Genomic DNA, 19,511 nt, shown 5'->3' with positions numbered 1-19,511 from the left:
AGAAAAAATAGTGCTGAAACGTTATTCTGAACAGTAGAAATTTTGGAGGAAAGAAACAGCTCTCAAAAAAGTCACCATTACCTAAAAAAAAAAAAAGAAAAGAAAAAAGTCACCGTTACCTCTTCATCTCTCCCTCTCCCTCTATCTCGTTTCCACTCCATGTTCCCCCCACTTTCAACAACAAATAAAAATTTCAAAGCTTCGTCCTGGCCCTCTCATTTGTTAGGGCAGAAAATGCAGTGTCTGTTATACCATGGAGTAAAGCATCGAAGCAATGTAAAATAAAACCAATGTAAAATAAAGGCTTTCAAAGAATTCCTAAATTTTGATCCTTTCTGATATTCCCCTGACTCCAGTTAATAAAAATAGCTACAGTTAATAAAACATTCTATCCACTCCTTTTCAATGCTGCCTATTATTCTTGAATGCTCAAAAGCCCCAGGCTCCCAGCCAGGTCAAAAGGTTTCACAAAACATCCACGAATTATTTCGAAGCAGAGAGACTCCCACAGCATGTCTCCCCGGAAGCTGTAAGGCAAGAAAATCCATCTGCTCTTTCTGATCGAAAGCCAGAATTCACTGGAGGAGATATAAAGAAACCACCAGATAAAGGTTTCTTCTCATTTTGCACCTTCAACCTATAATCCCAGGTACACCCCTCACCTAAGTAGGAGCGTTCTCTCCCAGGAGAAGAATCCCAACGTACCTTCCATGACAATATATTTTCAACTTCTTTTTATAACAACTACAAATTCAGTTTAAAAAAAAAAAAAATTCCATTCTCCAATATACTGGAGGGCACAAGGAGTTTTTTCTCCCAAGCACAGAAGGGAGAAAACTCTCCCACCTTAGCCCTGTTGCCTTTTCTCTTTCAATCAGACTTTAGCAAGTTCAAGTTGAGCCTGCTAAAGAGGAACCTCTGTTCACTCCCCTGTCAAACCAAACCTTTATGTTCAGCCCTTTGGCTTTGCTGGATGTTGTCATAATACTGCGGTCCCTGTAAGGAACACAGTATTTACAGCCTGAGAGCCAACTACATTTGATTCTATATCCCAAGCCCCACTTCTTCATGGGTGGATGGTAACTTGAGGGTAAGACCCTTAACCTGTGAATGCCTGTAGCTGCTAATACATGTAATTCTACCCTGATTCTTTCCTGATCCACTGCCCAACAACTGATCCAAGATTGGACCTTACATATCCTACCGACACTGTCAATAGCAAAAAGGCTTTGGAACTCAGAAATGTAACAGGTTCCAGCGAGAGCCAACAGTGAGATGCAAATCAATCTGCTGTAACATTTGCATTTTTTAAAATCAAATTGAGCCTTTTGGTAACCAGAATCCACATTCTCCTAAGGACCTCAAAACATTTCAGTATCTTGTCTTTGTTTCTTGCTATGATGCCTTCAACACATTTATGATAATTTTGCCAGAATCAAGTGTCCAGAATCTATTTGCTTTATGGATTCTTAGTCAAGTTATTCCTCATCCTGCTCTAAAAACCTTAAAAGTTGGAGGAGATGGTGGAGTATTTTTTGTTTTATTTTATTTGTACTGCATAGTCTTAGTACATGACAATAAAAAAAATAACTGTAAGCCAAGTAAATATTTTAAGTATCACTTCCTGAGCCCGTAACATTTCACATTCGTTCACTCAAGAGACATTCCTTGAGCACCTATTCGGTCAGGCTTGGTACTAGGCACGATACAGAAAACAGTAAAGTGGGTGTTGGATTTTTATATTTTACCATTTTGAATGTGCCACTGGCCATCTTCACCTTGTAAAACAATCTCCTTCATTAGCCTAAAGTCTCTTTTGTAGAGATTGCTTTGCTGTCCTATTTCCGGGCAAAATTAGAACTTCTGTTAGAGCCTGTATTTCTACTTAGGCTTCTATCAGGCTTGGGTTTTTACAAATTATGACATTTTATTGAAGCAAAATTGAGTCCTCAGGCCAGATTCTTCTACAGCAATTACAACAAAAAGTTCATTATAACAAGAAAATATTCCAAAGTCCTGCTGAAGGCAAATAGAGGCAGTGTTCTATTGACTTCTAAGTGTCTTCCCACTGGCACTAAGAGCCACATTGGGTGGTGGGTCTCCGTGGCAGATTTTGTTACTGCTGTCCCCTCTCCCACTATTACTATTTGCAGGATTCTCTTCCAGGAGAGGTTTTTACCGTAACCACCGTCCTCCATAAGCCCTGCCCCAATTTCTTCCTCAGCGTGATCTATGACATGAGGGAACTAAAAATTAGTCCTTCTTGCCAAAAATAAAGGACGGGAGTGGTTCTCCACTCTCCAGCCCAGTTTCCTTCACTGCATAATCAGCGTTCAACTAAATCCTGCCCTAAGCTAACTTTCTATCTCACCTTTCTTAACAGGAAATTTTGCTCAACTGCTCAGCTTAGCACCTTCCAAATAGGCCCTGTGCTTTCTCATCATGATTCCTTCACTCAAAACATCCACCCCACCTAGAATATCCTTCAAAACTTCTGGCTGTTCTTGAATACCTAATTCAAACACCATCCCCTCAAAAAAGCCTTCCCTTATAACTGATCCAGAATGAAGTCATCACACCTACCTTTTCTCCAGTTACAGTAATTAGACAGCTAAAAGACACTAAGGGCCTGAGTTAGGTCAAGGGAAGCAAGAATGCACAAAGAGAATAGATTCAAAATCCCTAATCGTGGTCAAATGGTCAGGGCCACATGGCTGATGGTAGATGTAATTATTGATGCTCCTTTGCCAGAAGTTTGGGAATGAGGCCGAGGCCATGGAGAAGACATGAACCTTTTCCCATACATACAATTTCTACTAAGTACAATATTTAGAACTTGAGGCTGAAATGACCACTGGTCTGATCTAATGGGAAAATTCTTAAGATTCTATATTTTCCCAAAGTAGGAAGTAAAGAAACATCTCTATACCAGAGAGATCTGCTGCTGACTCTAACTACAGTAATTTCTCATTGTGAAGTTACTCCCCCCTCCCCCCCACAACTGGTTCATCACAGACACCCGACTTGAAATGAAAGATGACTGACGTCACTTCTGAGATTTTATTACTTGAAATACTAGAAATGAAGGTTATAGCTTTTGTGGTCTCTGAGACATACATGAGCATGTCTCAGTCTGTCTTGCCTGAAATAAATTTGCTACAATCACTGTTTTACAATATGCTAAAGATATATTACCAAAATAAGCTTGCCTCTCCACAGACTAAGTGAGCCAAAGGCATTGTGTTCCATCTTTACAATGAAATGCAGATTTCTCATTGAAAGACTAATCTTCAGTTTCAAAAGATTGAACAAAATGGTGCTTAAAAAGAATTATAGCTGGTTAAATATAAGCTGCTAAAAACATCTAAGACAAGAATATTCTCTGAGTATCAAAGCATTTTCATCTGCTTATGATTTAAGCAATTTTTTTTCCAACAGAAGACCTTGCCCTAGTATTTTCTTCTGAGATCAGCAAACAAAAATCAGTAAGTATGCTGACCCAGAGCCTTCTTTACTTAAATGATCTTATTTCTCCCTAACTGTGTCAATAAGATTATTTCACACTGGGGAGATTGCCCCCTCCCCCAGCCTTGACATCTCACTAACAGGACTGAAGAGCTAAAATTCCTCTCTTCTGGCCTGGACCTACTTACAGCAGGATTGAAGTGATCCCTGGTAGGACCCTCAGGCATCACTTACCCTCAGGACCACTGCTCACTCGCGGAGTGACCAGTTTGAAACTCTGCTTAAAATTAATTATCCACCCCTTCTTGAGTCTTCTTGGCCCAATAGAGTAGTCTCTATCCTCCAGTATAACCCACTCTTCTTTAACCTCGCCAGCCTCCAGATGCTTGGCTTGGGTCTTCAAGAACTCAGGACTTGTCAGGACACTTCCCTGGATAACATTACTTTTTCACTCCAGCTGGTATCTCAACTAGATCCCAAAGTACAGGCTTCTCTGCAGCTCCCTGAAGGGGTGGTTGTCTGATACCATTTGTCTTGAAGGAAGAGGCAGATCTCATTTCTCATTGCCACATCCAGATGAATACTCCCGATTCTGCCCTGAAAACTTTGGCTTTACCACCCTACACTTCTCATTGCAATGATCTACCTTCCTTTCCTCTCTGCCAACTAAAAGAATTTTTCCCTTGGTCATTCTCTTTCTCTCCACACTTTTATTTCTGTGGGTTTCATAGCGACATAGATCCTTGATTTTTTTTTTCTTTTTTTTTTTCCATCCATTGGAATTATCCTGTATCCCACCCCAGCCACTCACCTTCATGACCACACCCTCTTCCTTTTCATCACCAATAATTTTCACTTCAAATTTTCAATTTCAAGTATCCCTTTCACGATTATAACCCATGATCTTTTCAGCACAATCCTTTTTTAACTTGAACTCCAATGCTTTGGCTCCTTTAGTATATCCAAATCATTGGTCTCACTGCTCTTGCCCTGCCCATCAGGTTCTCACTTCCCTCCATGCTCAGCTTAAATTCCACGGTCCATGTCTAAAATCATCCCCTCATAAACTCTCCCGGCTCTCCTGCTCGTCTCTCCCACCAGAGATTCAGCTGACAAAATGGCGATCCTGGCTAAATTCGGCTTTCTGACTACACCCAAACCAACACTAAATGTCAGGGAAAAGTCTATACTCTTCTAACTAAGCCCACTTTAAAACCACGACCACAAACATCAACTGTGCCCTCCACATTAAGCAGGAATTCCAGCATACTGTCCTAGTGAATTCATTCTCCTCCCCTCTGAGACAAGTATATCTCACACACTCTTCTTCTCTTAGAACTCAACACATCTTATACATTCTTCCCTCAGGTGACGACTTCATTTCCTCTTGTAGTTAAAAAAAAAAAAAAAGAAAAAGAAACACACAGAAGGGAACCTTCATAACCTGCAGCCAATCATACATCCTATCTCCCACTGGGCACACATTTCACCTGCCCTCTTATAATGGTAACTGAACTGTATGTCCTTTCTGAGGCCTCTCCCTTCCCTTAGGCAGTGGACCCATCCCCTCTTGCCTGCTCAAGGACTTAGAAACAGCAATAATCTCCAGTATCTCCTGAGTAAGCATGTTTGGCCACCTACCAGATCATATATATCAGCAAACACATCGTAATATTTTGAAAAAAAAAAAAAAAAAAGAAGCCTTCCCTTGGCCCTGCATCTTTCCTTGGTCCTGTCAACGCCACTCGCCATTTCTTGGCTCCTATCCATAGCAGAACTATCTAAAAGACTGTACATGCTCTCTATACCCAATTTTTCACTCCTCATTCTTTCTCGAGCCCCTTCCACTGGGGTTAACATGTCTTCCATTTCACTAAATCCACTCCTTTTAAGATCTCTAATGAGCTCTGTATATTGCCAAACTTGGAAGACTTTTCTTGGTCTTCATCTAATTTGGCTTTCCAGCGTCATTTGATAACTTACCACTCTCTTTTTCTTGGAACATTTTTCTCCCCCTTATACTCGGAACATCATATGTTTCTGGTTTTCTTCTTACCTCCCTGCTGTTACCTCCCACTCTCATTTACTGGATTCCTTACTCCTACCCGAGGCTCAGTCCTCGGACCTCTTCTCTATCAATACTCATACCCCTCAAATGATCTTCCCTCTTCTATTGCTTTTAGCACTATCTATGTGTTATGGCCCCAAGTGCATGTCTGTATCCTCTGGCTTCTCCCATAAACTCCACATACATCCGACTCCCTACAGGACATCTCCACTTAGATATCTAACAGGAATCTCTGCAGACTTTGGAACAATCAAAGAATCCACGCCACTGAGGACCAATAACCATGAGAAGGTGTTTAACGTCACTAATAATCAGGTTGTGCCAAACAAAAAGCAAAACACATTTTTCCCATCACATAATTATTACCAATTATGCTGCCATGAATATTTATGTGCATGCCTTCAGTGCACATGTGCATGCAATTCTGTTGGGAATTATGGGATCATAGGGCTTGTAGAAGTTCAACTTGAGACAAAGCCCAACTTTTCTAAACTGTTTATATACATATATTCTCAGTTGTGTTTCAATCTCCTGTTTTTAACCTCCCTGTGGCTACTACCAGTCATCTTTGTTTTCATCAGCCAGCGTGTGTAGTGTTGTGACATCATGTTATTGATTTGCATTTTCTTGATTACTGGTGAGGGTCAACACCTTTTCCCTAGGGGCCAAGAAAACTCAACAATGATATTTAGGAATGCCAGCTCAAGTGGTTAAACTATCAAGAAAACCAACAGGGTGATGATCATAAACATCAGGAGGATGGCTACCCTTGAGGGGAATGGAAGATAAACAACCAGAAGAGGCTGTGTAGCAGGGGCGGGGCCTTCATAACACTGGCAGTACTGGCTCTCTCCCCCCACCCGTGTGCAGTAGTGACACAGAGTTAATTCTGTGATCAGACATTGGCCTATAAAGTCTTGTTTGTATACTCTTCTGGATTTGTTTCACTTCACAGTAAAAATTTCAAATAAAAGGTTAAGTAACAAAATTAATATTATTTGAGTACCTATTATGTGCAATATGACAAATATTGGAGATTCAGCAAATAATGAGGAAGGTTCTTTCCCTCAAGGTGACTGTGAATCACACAATTAAGAGGTAGAAAGCATGAACTGCTCCTAGAGAACTTAGAACCCATAAAAGATGTTCAGGAAGAGGGAGATTTCTGATGGGCTATCAAATGTGACTAGGATTAGATAATAGAAGGCATGACGGACCCTTTTTGATTGTGACGGCAGTCAACTCTCAATCTCCACACATGCATACACACACACTGATACCCAGATACCCATAGTCATACACGTACTCACTGTATTAGTTTGCTAGGGCTGCCACAACAAAACCCCACAAACTGGGTGGCTTAAACAACAGAAACATATTGTCTCAAAGTTCTGGAGCTAGAAGTTGGAAATCAAGGAGTGGAAAGAGTTGTTGGTTCTTTCTGATGTCTGAGAGGAAGAATCTGTTCCTGGCCTGGAAATGGCTATCTTCCCCCTGGATCTTTTCATATTATCTTCCTTCTTTGACTTTCACTGAGTCAAAAGTTTTCCATTTTACTGGTGATTCACAGACCTGTACCCCTGGGGATAAAAATATATATTTATAAAAAATAAAAAATCAAAAAAAAAAGTAAAAGAAAAAAAAGTTTTCCATTTTATAAGGATACTGGCCATATTGGATTAAGGCCCATCCTAGTGACCTCATTGTAATCTGATTACCTCTTAAAGACCCTGTCTCCAAATAAGGTCCCATATAATTGGGACACAAACCCATAACACTTACATATGCACATATACTCACAAATTCACATACACATGTATGCCCGTACACACACACAATCACACATACACAAACTCCCATTCACACAGACTCATACACATACCCTTACACACATACATGCATATGAATTGCTCCAGGAGAGCAAACTCTCCAACATACTCACATATACACACACACCCATGTATTGTCAAAATACACTGAAACACACATACATATTCACACACCCAGATTACACTTTCCCACATGTACTCATACACACTCACATGTGAACATCACACACACACACACACACACACATCTCACTCTGTAGGGGTGATGCTCTTTCCCCCAGCCTGCTCCTCATGGCACCCTTTCTCCTTGGAGGAATGTGACCCAGGCCAAGGAAAACAGAGCCTTCACCCAGGGTGAGTCAAACTGGAACTAAGAGAAGACCGCCCCCTTCCTCTCTGGTGGCAAATTTGGAAAGGGTACCAGTAGGAACTCCCAGGCTGCTGTTGGAAGCACTACTTCTTGATCATCTGCAGGATAAGCCTGTCTGCTGGAGGGAAATGAAGGAGACCCATGTGAGAGAAAAAGAAAGGGAGCCTTAATGACCCTTGCCCTCGGGTTCCAGGTTCCATGACAGTTTCAGAGTCTGCTGTACCCTCACTTGCTAACAATTCAGTAACTCCCCTTTACTGCCCAAGTTAGTTCAGTTTGGGTTTCTGTCACTTGTAATTTAAAGAAGACAGATTCCCTAAAAGGACATTCCAGTGGAAGCCTAGGGAGTGTGAAGAGTACTGTGAGGATAGGTGAGTGACTAAAATGGCCACGGTTGGGTTTTCTCATTGCTGCTGTTGTTCCATTTTGTTTTATTGTTACAGAGGCATACTGCTCTCCAACCATACTGCCTTCTTTCAGTAGTTCACCAACCTCTCCCCCAGCAGACTTTGCAATCCCTCCTCCTCATACAGCACATCTGTTTGTGTGTCAGTGTCTCCAAAAGTATAGCCCGTCCTCTTTTTGAAAATCATGTCCCTTCATGGGATCCCCTAGCTCAGAATTTTGATAGTTTTCTCCACAGCACTCTATCACAACTTGGAATTATTTGGGGTGCTATTTACTTGGGCCTACCTTTCTCCTCCTCTAGACTATAAGCCCCCTCAGGAGAGAAATTGCGGGTGTGTTGTTCCCCCTTTTATTTCTGGCACCCAGCATCCAATGTGGTACACTGCTGGGTGATCCAAGGCCAGCAGGAGTAATAGGGATGGGGCTGATGGAGGCTTCATTACTGCAGGAACTCTCCAGCTACGGCCCCCAATCCAGGCCTTTTGAAAAGACCATTTTCTTTTTGTTTTTGTTTTTTTTAATTTATTTAACAGAGAAAGAGGTCACACGTAGGCAGAAAGGCAGGCAGAGAAAGAGAGAGGGGAAAGCAGGCTCCCCTGCTGAGCAGAGAGCCCAATGCGGGACTCGATCTCAGGACCCTGGGATCATGACCTGAGCCGAAGGCAGAGGCTTTAACCCACTGAGCCACCCAGGCGCCCCTGAAAAGACCATTTTCAACTGGAAGTTTCACCTTAGATTCCTACACTTCTCACTCACTGAGGTGGTGCTGTTTTCAACTCCTCTGTGACACTTTCCCATAGCCTCCAGGCTTCACCCCACAGAAATCTCCTACTGTGTGACCTGCTTGCTTCAAGGGTATATAGTGCCAGGGCCCATTATTTTTAGCACAGCGACCGGTGGGTGACTTTGTTTTGGTTTGGGCCAAATAAGAAAACATGTTGAGAATTTTAAAGTGACTGAACAAGTTTTAATGTTTTAATTCCTGTCCCCCACACACCCCCCTCCATTTTTTAAATTTCTCAACCCCTAAGGCTTCCTTAGAGAGCATGCCACAGGCAATGCTGGATTTGAGACAGAGCAGTGAAGAGAATGCTTTGCTCAGAACACGCATGGTGACATGCAGGCAACTCTCTGTCAGGAGAGCCCCCTTTGGGGCCAAGGAGAGAGGACTGCGCAGAGTCCCTACTTACAAAATCCCATTTGAGTGAAAACATCTATTTCTCAAAGAAACACCCGTGTCAGAAGTGACCATGGTTTATTAACATTCCAGAGTCTTAGATACCAGAACTCTCATTTGCCGCAGAGGGTCCTCCAGGGAAAAAATAGTTAACTGTGGTGTATTTAAGACACCTGAAATGCACATTTGCTCCTCCTTTTCCTTTTGGACCCTCCATCTTAGGGAAAACGAAACTGACAAGTTACTGGCAATTCAGGACTGTGTAGTATCGTGTGTCAGAGATCAGCACGGAACGTTACACTCACTTTGCCTGTAACTTTTTACAGCCTTTAAATTGCCATCTCTCTAACTACATTTCTTCAAACAATATTGCCATTGGAGCGGTATCAATCAGAAAGGATTGCCCTTGGACATCAAAACTCTCAGAGACAGCCCTCGTGAATAAATTCTGATTACTCCTGTATTCCAAAGAGAAAATGTATTTTTTCAGACGGTTGTGAGCTGTGAGTGGGCATTTAATAAAAAAATAATATCGACTTCTCATTTGTAGGTGTCTGGTGCTCGAATTAGGGAATCTTCCCACCACAACCACCCCAGGCCTAGCTCCTTCTTAGCCATAGCCTTAACACTCCATTGCTTTGCCTAATTCCTAATTCTAAGCAACTCTCATGACCTAGTTTGTTTTGTTGATTAAAAAAACGCACCAGTTTAAACTTCACATTTCAAGTTTGATTGCTGTGGGACAAACTGGCTCATAAATCTTCGCTAGGCTACTAGTAACTAGGGAGAAGTCGCTTTCTTCAGTAAACATCCCCTGCTTCTCAGTAATAGGGTCCCTTCCATCACCCAGAGGTTTTTTCCTTTTAATTGAGTGTTTGTTGAAGCATGACTCTGAGATAGGAGGCCTATTCAGGAATAGAAATTGCAGCCCAAAGTGCCCATTACTTACCTGAGACAGGGCCTGAGACCAGGTACACCTTATAAAGCCGGGTTGTCGGGGCATGCGGATTTGGGCTGCTGGGCCAAATGGCAACATTGCCAAAAACCGCAGAGGTGCAGGGAGATCAGGGGAGCCTGGGTCTGGGTGGCCTCTTCACCTTCTACAAAGCTGAGAGTTAAAAAAATAATAAGAATGCAATTACTCTATGTTCACTTCCTCATCTCCCACCACCCACCCACCCCAAAAATTTCCTCTCCCCAAATGGAAAATTCAACTTCTCGGCACACCAGAACCACATATCTGGTTTTCCCACCTATTTTTCCTGTGCGTGCTTTCGAAGCTTCCTCTACTCTTTGAAAGGAGAAGAGAAAGAACGCTTTTTGAATCTCCATTTTGCGCCCGGCATTCTATTAGCTGCTTTCCCAACAGGGCAGTTCTCTTGGTCCACAAGTTAAGACTCCTGGGAAGACATTTGCTCCGTCTTAGCTCTCCCAGTGCAGATCTCATGGGCCCCATTTTTCCTAACCCGGAGTTCTTCTTACACATCAATATGGATAAGGTTTTACTTTGAACGATTCATTCTTCCAGGAATGACAGATGTCAGATTAAAGTGCAAAACTCCCCAACTTTACATTCCCTGCATTCACCTCCAATCAATAAACGCATCCGGGTGCTTCTCCGCAGGAAGGCACTCCTCATTACAGCCCTCCTCTGCAATGCCAGGGAACTCTCCTCCCAGCCCTTCCGAGCGTACACTATTTTGCACATACACTTCTCACCCCTGATGTGAGGCAGTATAGTGTCTTCAAATGTGATTATCTGAATTCTAGCAGAAACATTTGAGGTACATCTGGGTGGCCCCCTGTCCTGAGCTGAACCTTGCCGTGCTACAGAAATGGTTCATTACGGATACCTAAGAAGAGCTATGGCTTTCCTCTTGGCTGGGATAAATTACAGTGTGACCCGTCCCTGGTATCCAGCATGTGGGGAGCCCTTTGCCTTCAGACAAAATGGCGCCCAAATCACAAATATCTGCCTCACAGAAATACCTGAAGGTCGTTGTTCTCTCTCCTCTCCAACATAGCAAAATCTCGGCTTTGATCATTGCTTGTCCTCACTGCCCTACTCCTTTGCCCACGCCTTCTCTGTCTTGGGCTCCTCAAAGTCTGTTCTCCCTCCCTATGAACTATCCATTCCTGAATAACAGCATAAAACCCTCCCCAAGAAGGTGGGAGAAACACATGCCTGTGAATAAGTATATTTAAATATTAAATATTCATTGGAGATTGAGTCTATTATAATAAACTTTAACATAAAATTACGATTCAATAAGCAACCATCTATGACATGGGCTGGCCACTATAGTTTTGGTCATAAATTGCAGAAACTAACCCAAACTTGCTTAGAAAACAAATGAGAATGTACTGGGAAAATATTAGAGAATATCACACCGAAATCATGGAAAGAAAAGAGATGTAAGGTGGGCAAATGTCGAGAGGACTCACAGAGTCAAAAAAGAAGTCTCTCTCTCATTTTCTCTCCATCTCCCTCCTATCTGTCTCCCCCTTGCCCTCTTCCCTCTGGCTTTCTCTGTGTCGATTTTCCCTCACATTAACTCCTGATGGTTTTTGACTTAACATCTTACATCTTCCAGCACTAGAGAAGACCTGATTATCTCTCTTGGTTTGACTTCGTAAATCCTGGGATAGGATACTAGTTGGCTCAGTTTGGTTCAGATGCCACCTTTGAATCAAGTATCTGCGTATGGGAGATGAGCTGTGGACTTTAAGAACACGGCTTTGACTGTATGTGTGGAGAAGAAAAGCACTTCCCAAAAAAGAAGATGTTTAAGTTAGGGTAATGCTAATTACTGGCAATGGATAAGTCCCTATGTCTCTGTGGTTTAACATGATGAAAGTTTATGTCCTGCTCATGACACAGTTCTGGCCAGATGACTTCTCCACAAGGAGCACAGGAGGAAGAGGAAATGGATTTGGGTGACATGACCTGGTCTCTATCATAAGAGGTGTACTCTCCCCTAGTAAGGGGAATCAAGGAAAGGGCATTCTTGGTCTCCCAAATAACAGGTGTCCATTGTGCTGGACATAATATATCAGTGTGTGACACAGTCACCAAGAAACAACTATTTCTGAAAGAAACTACAAACAGACAAAAAATATATAAATACACACACACAAAAAAAACCTGAACATGGAACTATGAGAAATCTCAAGAGAATCAGGAAAAATGGGGGTTTTAAGAAAATGTTTGCTATGTTCCAACAGACCATCCTAGAGAATGTTCTTGTTTGATTATCCCATGGTCTTCCAAAGTGCCAGATTTCTGATTCCTCCTCCACCAGCCCAGAAAATAATGAAGTCATTTTATTTGTATATATATCCCCACCAGAGATCTTCATCAGTGCCAGAGATTGCAATGAGCTAACACAATAAAAGCTGGAATCAAGAACTTTCCTTGTTCCAATTCCTTGATCCCAGGCTTATCTCTGTTTCCTCATAAGATCTTTATTTGCCACAAAGAGACTGCAGCTGATTCTTTTTTCCAGCCCTGAGCTCATGATTTCAATTAAGCAGCCTCTTGGAACAAAGTATACAGTCCTCATCAGTCTCTTTTAGTTATGTCTAGGTCAAGGATCTGCCTCTCACTCCCACCTGCAGTTTTCAATGATGCCTTTGGGCCCTGCTTCCTCTTTTCCTTCTCTTCCTCCTGATGGAACATCTACCAGCTCTACAATTTCCCTATGTCACTGGTGAGATCCATCCATACCCATCCAGGCAGGTGCCTCTGGCCACCTTAATCACCTTCTTTCTCATACCTTACGTCAAAGTAATTGTTGAGACAGTCCTTGGGGAGGGGGCAGAGTAAACAGGGCAATCATGGAGGAAACTAAAAACTGTAGGACAGAAAGAAAACCTACCTAAGCACAATGACACCTCTAAAAAAGTCTTCAAGACTGATGAATGGGTACAAACCTTTGTAATTTAGGGAGAATCTCAAGGCAAACCTTTAAACTCACAAAAGCATCCCAAATGACTGCCTCGAAGTCATAGTTCATTTTTAGGATTCAGAATTGAGTCCAACCTGAAACAGGGCACAACAAGCATCAAACATGGTTCCTCCTTTAATCCTCCACATTCCCCCAACACCTTCACAAAAGAACCTGCCAGACTCTCTGGAAACACTGTAGCAAGGCAAAGAGTGGAGTGAACCACTCACCACACGACAGAGTAGCAGAGATAGGTCAGGAAATAAAACTCGGGATTTCCTCCCTGGCGCCTACCTTAGCATGCAGCCATTCTGCTGCACATGTTTTTCATAACAGACCTCAGGGGTTTGAATTATTGCTGGGTTTTGCTTTTCTAGGTGGATAGGGAGAATTCAGGTGGAGAACACTAGTAAAATGCAAGAAGTTAAAGCATTATTGGTATAACAAATAGAGAATGTTTTGTTCCAGTTGAAAGAGCTCCAGTATTTCATCCCAAAGTCATCTTCTGGGAAAACCGAAATGTAAGGAGTCTGACACACACTGAATAAGATTTAGTAGGCACATTTCCAGAGTATGCACAGGGCCCGTGTTTTGCTGATTTTACACTTCCTCTTTAACCTTAGGTCTACCTGGCCAAATATCTATAGTGCCTCATGCGAGCAAACTTTTGGGGCAATGCAGTCAACAGAGCACAACATTTTTATTATATATTAGTTTCTCTTTTCACATGCTTGTATTTGCAAGACATAAAGCCCTGATCATAGCCAACTTTCTCCTCAAATTATACAAAAACAGTTTCAAAGGTATTTTGTTCTGTAGGAAAAAGGACTGGAAGAAAAAATTGCCCACATATTAATAACAAGTGCTAGATAAAGGTTTTATTAAGTGTGAGATTTTTTTCTGTTTTCTATTATTTCTATAATCCTGCCAAGAGTTTAGGTTTTTTGTTTGTTTTTAAGATTTATTCAGGGAGGAGTAAGCACACAAGCAGAGGCAGAGGCGGAGGGAGAAAGAATCAAGCTGACTTGTGCTAAGCCTAATATGGGGCTGGTTCCCACAGCTCAGAGATCACGACCTGTGCCATAGTCAAGAGTCCCACGCGCAACCGACTAAACGACCCAGGTGCGGCCAGATTGCTTTTTTAATCAGAAATGAAACAGGGGCGCCATGGCTCAGTCGGTTGAGAGTGGGACTCTTGATTTCGGCTGGGGTCATGATCTCAGGGTCATGGGATCAAGTCCCTAGTCAGCTCCGCCCTTAGCGTGAAATTTGCTTGAGATTCTCTCTTCCTCTCCCTATGACCCTCCCCTTGCTCACACTCTCTCTCTAAATAAATGAAATCTTAAAAAATGAAGAAAGGGAGAGAAGGGGGGGAGCAAGATTAAAAATAAAACTGAAACAAAGTTACCACCTATGAAGGAAATGTATGATTCTAAGTTTGCCCACGTCACCTCCAGAGGACAGGCCAAGCCCTTGAGTGGCAGGTGAGGAGCTCCTGGAGGCCATCGTAAGACGCACTGTGACACGGGGTCAACCTGAGCGCCTGCCTTTAAAGCCCAGCACAGCCCCTAGCTAGTTGTTTGACCTTGGACGGATTGCCTTATACTTCTGGCGCTTCAGGTTTCTCCTTGCTCACCTGTAAGGTGTTCTGGTAGGCAGTTAGTTAGGTTTTAACAGCATACCCAGAGGTCAGCGACAAGGAAGTCCCGGCCAGGTATGTGGAACATCAGAGGCACACGTGTTCTGGCAGCACATCACAAGAAGCCGGCTCAAGAAGGCAGGATCTAGATGGCGGATGCCATGTGGGGAAACTACCCCCCCCCCAATAAACTGGGAAGAAAAAGCAGCATCCCACCCCAGGCAATGAATATTCTGCTGCCTACTTAACAACTGTCAATAAAAGATAGAAACCCAACCCCCTGAGATGTCTGTCTGTCTGTCTCTCTCTCTCTTACCTGCTCTTTTGTCTCTGAAGAGGGTGGTTTTCGCTTTAATAAATTTCCCTGCTTGTGTCCCTGCTTGTCCATGGTGCTGCGTGTCTGTCTTTTAATCTCTTCTGGTGACAAGACCAAGAACCTTTCCTGACTCCTTTGGGTCTGGCTGGTTCAAGGCCCCAGGCCCCACGGTCTCCCCAGTTCAGTGGCAACAAAGCAGGGTAAATACTCATCTTAATTATGAGACGGGGAAGCCCAAGGCACCTCGTTAGCGAAAAAGCTGTGGGTTTTGTTGTTGTTGTTGTTTCCCCTTTGTTCCTTATCCGGCTTCTCTTCTTGCTAGGACCTGCACCAGCTCTCCACTCTATACAAGACTCAGAATGCAAATAGTGCCTGCCCTCCTCAGGAGTTAAGGAGTTAATGGTCTCTGTAGAAGAGAGAACATCTGAGGAAGGACCAGGTGAGAATGGTGAAGCTATCATATGTGTATTCCAACCCACTGTTAAACATCTTGAAATCATGACCCCTTGTTTCAGGGAATAAATGACTTATGATGGACAGCTGAACCTTGTCCTCGTTCTGACCAGTTCCTAGATGCCCAAGAGGACACCTGCACCAGACCACAGTCATCAATAAAAACCCCCAGTCCCGAGGCCTCTGCCTTCGGCTCAGGTCCCAGGGTCCTGGGATCCAGCCCTGGGAGCCTGCTTCCTCCTCTCTCTCTCTGCCTGCCTCTCTGCCTACTTGTGATCTATCAAACAAATAAATACAATTTAAAAATAAATAAAAATAAAATGAAATAAAAACCCCCAGTCCCGGAACAAAGACCAGACCCATGCTCCTTTCCTTTCCGAGTCTCCCAGATGATGGTCCATTTGTATCTGCTATGTCTTTAATAAACTCTGCTTTTGCCTCCTGATGGCTCACATTTGATTTTCATCCAATGTGAAGCCAAGGACCCTTTTGGCTGGTCCTGCAGGACCCCCTCTAGGTCCTCAGAACTGGCCTGCCGACATCAAAATCGCTTTACAACCTAAAAAGTCACAGGAGCCAGGAACATGTAGTTTCCTCCAGTGTAGGTCAGGATTTAGAAGGGCAGGGAATAAAGTTGAAAGCAAATGGGCAAATGATTGGCATAGCTATTATCCTTATTTGCCAAGAAATAGCTCTTTAAAAGCACTTTAAATTTGCTTAAAACCACATTTGGTAGTTTTCCAAAGCAAATTTTGGGAATACACTAATCTCAAGGACAGGTCCAGTGACTAGCCCCAAAGAATAGTCTCCCATCCCCACACCAAGATTCATGCCTGTGATTCTGTTGAAGTGCTACAAAGTACCCTGACTTGCTTCTGGGAGAGTGTTCCTAATGGGTCCCTGATTTCTTCCTGTGCCTTTCAAGGCACGCATAACACAGACATTCTTATGCATATCGAGACTTCCAGTACTTCAGTTTCCATATTTTTGGCATGGAATGCTATTACCTATCATACCCTGAAGCCCAATTTTCACAAAAGTACCTTATAAACTGTGAAGTGCTTTACACAAATGACTTGTCATTACCTTTTGATTCCTGTTCTTTTTTGCTACCCCATGCCACTCCTCTTACCAGGAATAACTTGGTCATCCTGACATGTTAAAAGACACCTTGAACATGTGTCCAAAAAAGCAGCCACCAAATAGAGTAGCTTCTGCTAAATTCCCTTGTGATCCCAAACTAAATCAGCCTAAGGCATGCTGATACAGAAAATGAGCTTGTTCACATATTGGAGTTTTCGCCTGACCACACAGATGCATACCCCTTCAGGGTCTTCTTCCAAAATATGGCAATTGATGGATCTATAAGCATGCTCCTGTTACCTCAAAAGCATATTTAAGCACATTTTTAAAACACAAGGTATTGAGCAAACAGAAAATCTAAGTCAACCCTGAAACAGAGTCACAAACACTGCCTCCTTGTGGAATGTCTGCTCCGGGGTAGGCATAGCACAGACATCATCCCCCTTTATCCGCCCAGCCTCCTGCAAGATGAGTATTATTATCCCTATATTACTGACGGGGAAACTGAGGTTCAGAGATCTAAAGTATCTTTCTCAAGGCCATGCGGCTAACAAGCTAAAACTTGGATCAATAATAATGCGTGGGCATTCTGCCCACTCCCAACACTGCAGCCTACCATAGAATGGGTGTGTCTTCAGAGATCTCTGTTTTCCTTTCATTTCCCTTCTGGCCATTCCAAATGCAGGCTATGGCCCTGGCAACTCCACTCCACACTGTGTGGCCCACACAGGAAGAGCTCCAGGCAGGCTTCCCTGACCACAACAATACGACCCCTCAGATCTCTGCTGCTGCTTGCAAACTGCAAAAATGAGTGAAGTCCAGTGGCTGTCCTCAGAAGTCCATCACCATGTTCACAAGGAAGCTGTGCTTCCTCCTGCCTGCTCCCAGCTCACAACGGACCACAACAGGGACGTTAAAGCAAGGCCATCCCAGGAAGACAGGCAACACCTCGGACAGGTCTCCCCAGTGGCCTAAGATTCTTCCACCCAACTTTGTTTCCTTCTCTCATTCACTCAGGTCAGACCAGGCTCTTGGCCTGCTGGCTCTAGCCCTTGTCCTCATAAACATTTCCTCTAGTCAATCTCTGATTTGTCCAACCCAGCCTGAAGTCCACTCCAAAGAGGACCCAGACTAAACAGCATCTCTTACATAGTTCTAGTTCTTTCACTCCCCAGTGTCTCCTGGTCTCCACCTCCCAGCATCCAACTTCAGAGGCACCAACGCCCTCAGCCAATCCACCCACCTCACCCACACCACTCCTTCCAGGCCCCAAACTGGGGGAGGGATTAAATGTTTTCCCCATTTTCAGCACCTCTCACTCAAGCATCAATTCAATCCCCCTTTGCTGCTTGAATAGCCCCTCATCAGAGAAGAATGTTATAAATCTACAGCCGCTAAGGTGTAAATATTAACAGCTTAATGTGCTATCTCCCCAGGGAGCCTGCATTTTAAAGAGGCCAAATGAGAGGGCAATCACTTAACCCAAAGAAATGAATAAATCTACAGATACTTCTTGAGTACTCAAGTCAGGGAGCTCAAGAGAAGCTGAATTCAAATTTAAAGAATGTAGCTCCTGAATGGAATTTAAATAATGCTGTGGGAGATCTTTTGGCTGGGAGATCTTTTTCTCACCAGAGCAACTTACCCTGCTCAACAACACTTTGAAGAACATCCTAGAGAAAACCTCTCTCCCCCAGTCAATGTTTTGTTTTGTTTCGTTTCATTTTTTTTTTTTTTTAAAGGTTGACCTGGACAAGATCTTGTTCCTGCAGGTAGAGGAGTTTCAATCCAGCCCAAGACCATCCAAACTCCAGCGGGTGAGGAGAATCAAGATAATTCTCTACTCTTGTCTTCCCCTGGTTCTTTCAAGTTAGAGCTTTTTGCTTACAACAAGCTGGGGAACTCTTCAAGTATGTGTTTTATCCCAGAGGGGACGCCATCTTGGGCCTTACGAAGCACTAGCCAGGCTCTTCACTGAGCACTGGCGGCAGGCTGTCTCATTTACAAAGGCTTATCCCCTGAACATAAGAAAATAGGCAATACTGTCATCTTCCTGAAAGCTGAGAGTGAAGAATAAGTTAATACTTTCAAAGTACTTTAAGATATATGACACAGTAAATAACTTCCTATTGTTGGCTAGAAGATGTTATGGGTGCTTGAATATTAAAACAAAACAAATACCCTCAAAGCACTTAATAGGGTGAGTAATTACACAGTCATTCAAATGAACGCCCTCAGTGTAGAGTCTCCAAGTCAAGCATAATACATGCACACAGACCTCTTTTTTCACTCAAAAAAAAAAAAAAAGAAAAGAAAAACTCACACACACGTGCACATACACATAAAAGCAATAATAACAACACGTAATGCAAATTAATGCATCATTATTTTTCTGCATTTTAAACACAAAAGTGTAGAAATTTGCAGTTATGATAAGGTAAGGTCTTTGGCTCCAGGCCAGCTGGCACAGGCTAATGGACAATGACCCCAAATTATTAATCTGCAGGTCTGCTCCCACTTCAGTCATCAACTAACCATGGGACACTAGCAAAGGCATTTACCCAACCTGTGTCTCCATTTTTATATCTACAAAAATAAAACAATACATTCAAATGATTTCAAGTTGGCTATTAGCTTCACAGGAAGGTTGTGAATATTCATGAGATGCAGCTCAAAATTCTTTCTTACCCGCAGAATAAAAATCTCACTGTGAACCAAAAACATTCCAAAACTATAGGGATGCCATGTCCCCTGAA

The 19,511-nt window shown here is 42.9% G+C and overlaps 1 long non-coding RNA gene across 1 annotated transcript in view; it reads left to right on the top strand.

The window, feature by feature from the left end:
* Nucleotides 1-18,567, top strand: part of LOC123387284 — a 35,203-nt gene extending 16,636 nt beyond the window's left edge. Inside the window, exons 2-3 of the long non-coding RNA XR_006601599.1 lie at nucleotides 15,542-15,658; nucleotides 18,498-18,567. This is a non-coding gene — a long non-coding RNA (uncharacterized LOC123387284). The remainder of the gene's footprint in view (nucleotides 1-15,541; nucleotides 15,659-18,497) is intronic.
* Nucleotides 18,568-19,511: the final 944 nt, after the last annotated feature.

The sequence above is a fragment of the Mustela putorius genome, unplaced genomic scaffold (assembly GCF_011764305.1).
Source record: "Mustela putorius furo isolate JIRA1106 unplaced genomic scaffold, ASM1176430v1.1 tig00003853_pilon_pilon_pilon, whole genome shotgun sequence".
Lineage (NCBI taxonomy): Eukaryota > Metazoa > Chordata > Mammalia > Carnivora > Mustelidae > Mustela > Mustela putorius.
Note: the sequence above shows the minus strand (reverse complement) of the source record. Positions and strands in the feature narration are given on the sequence as shown.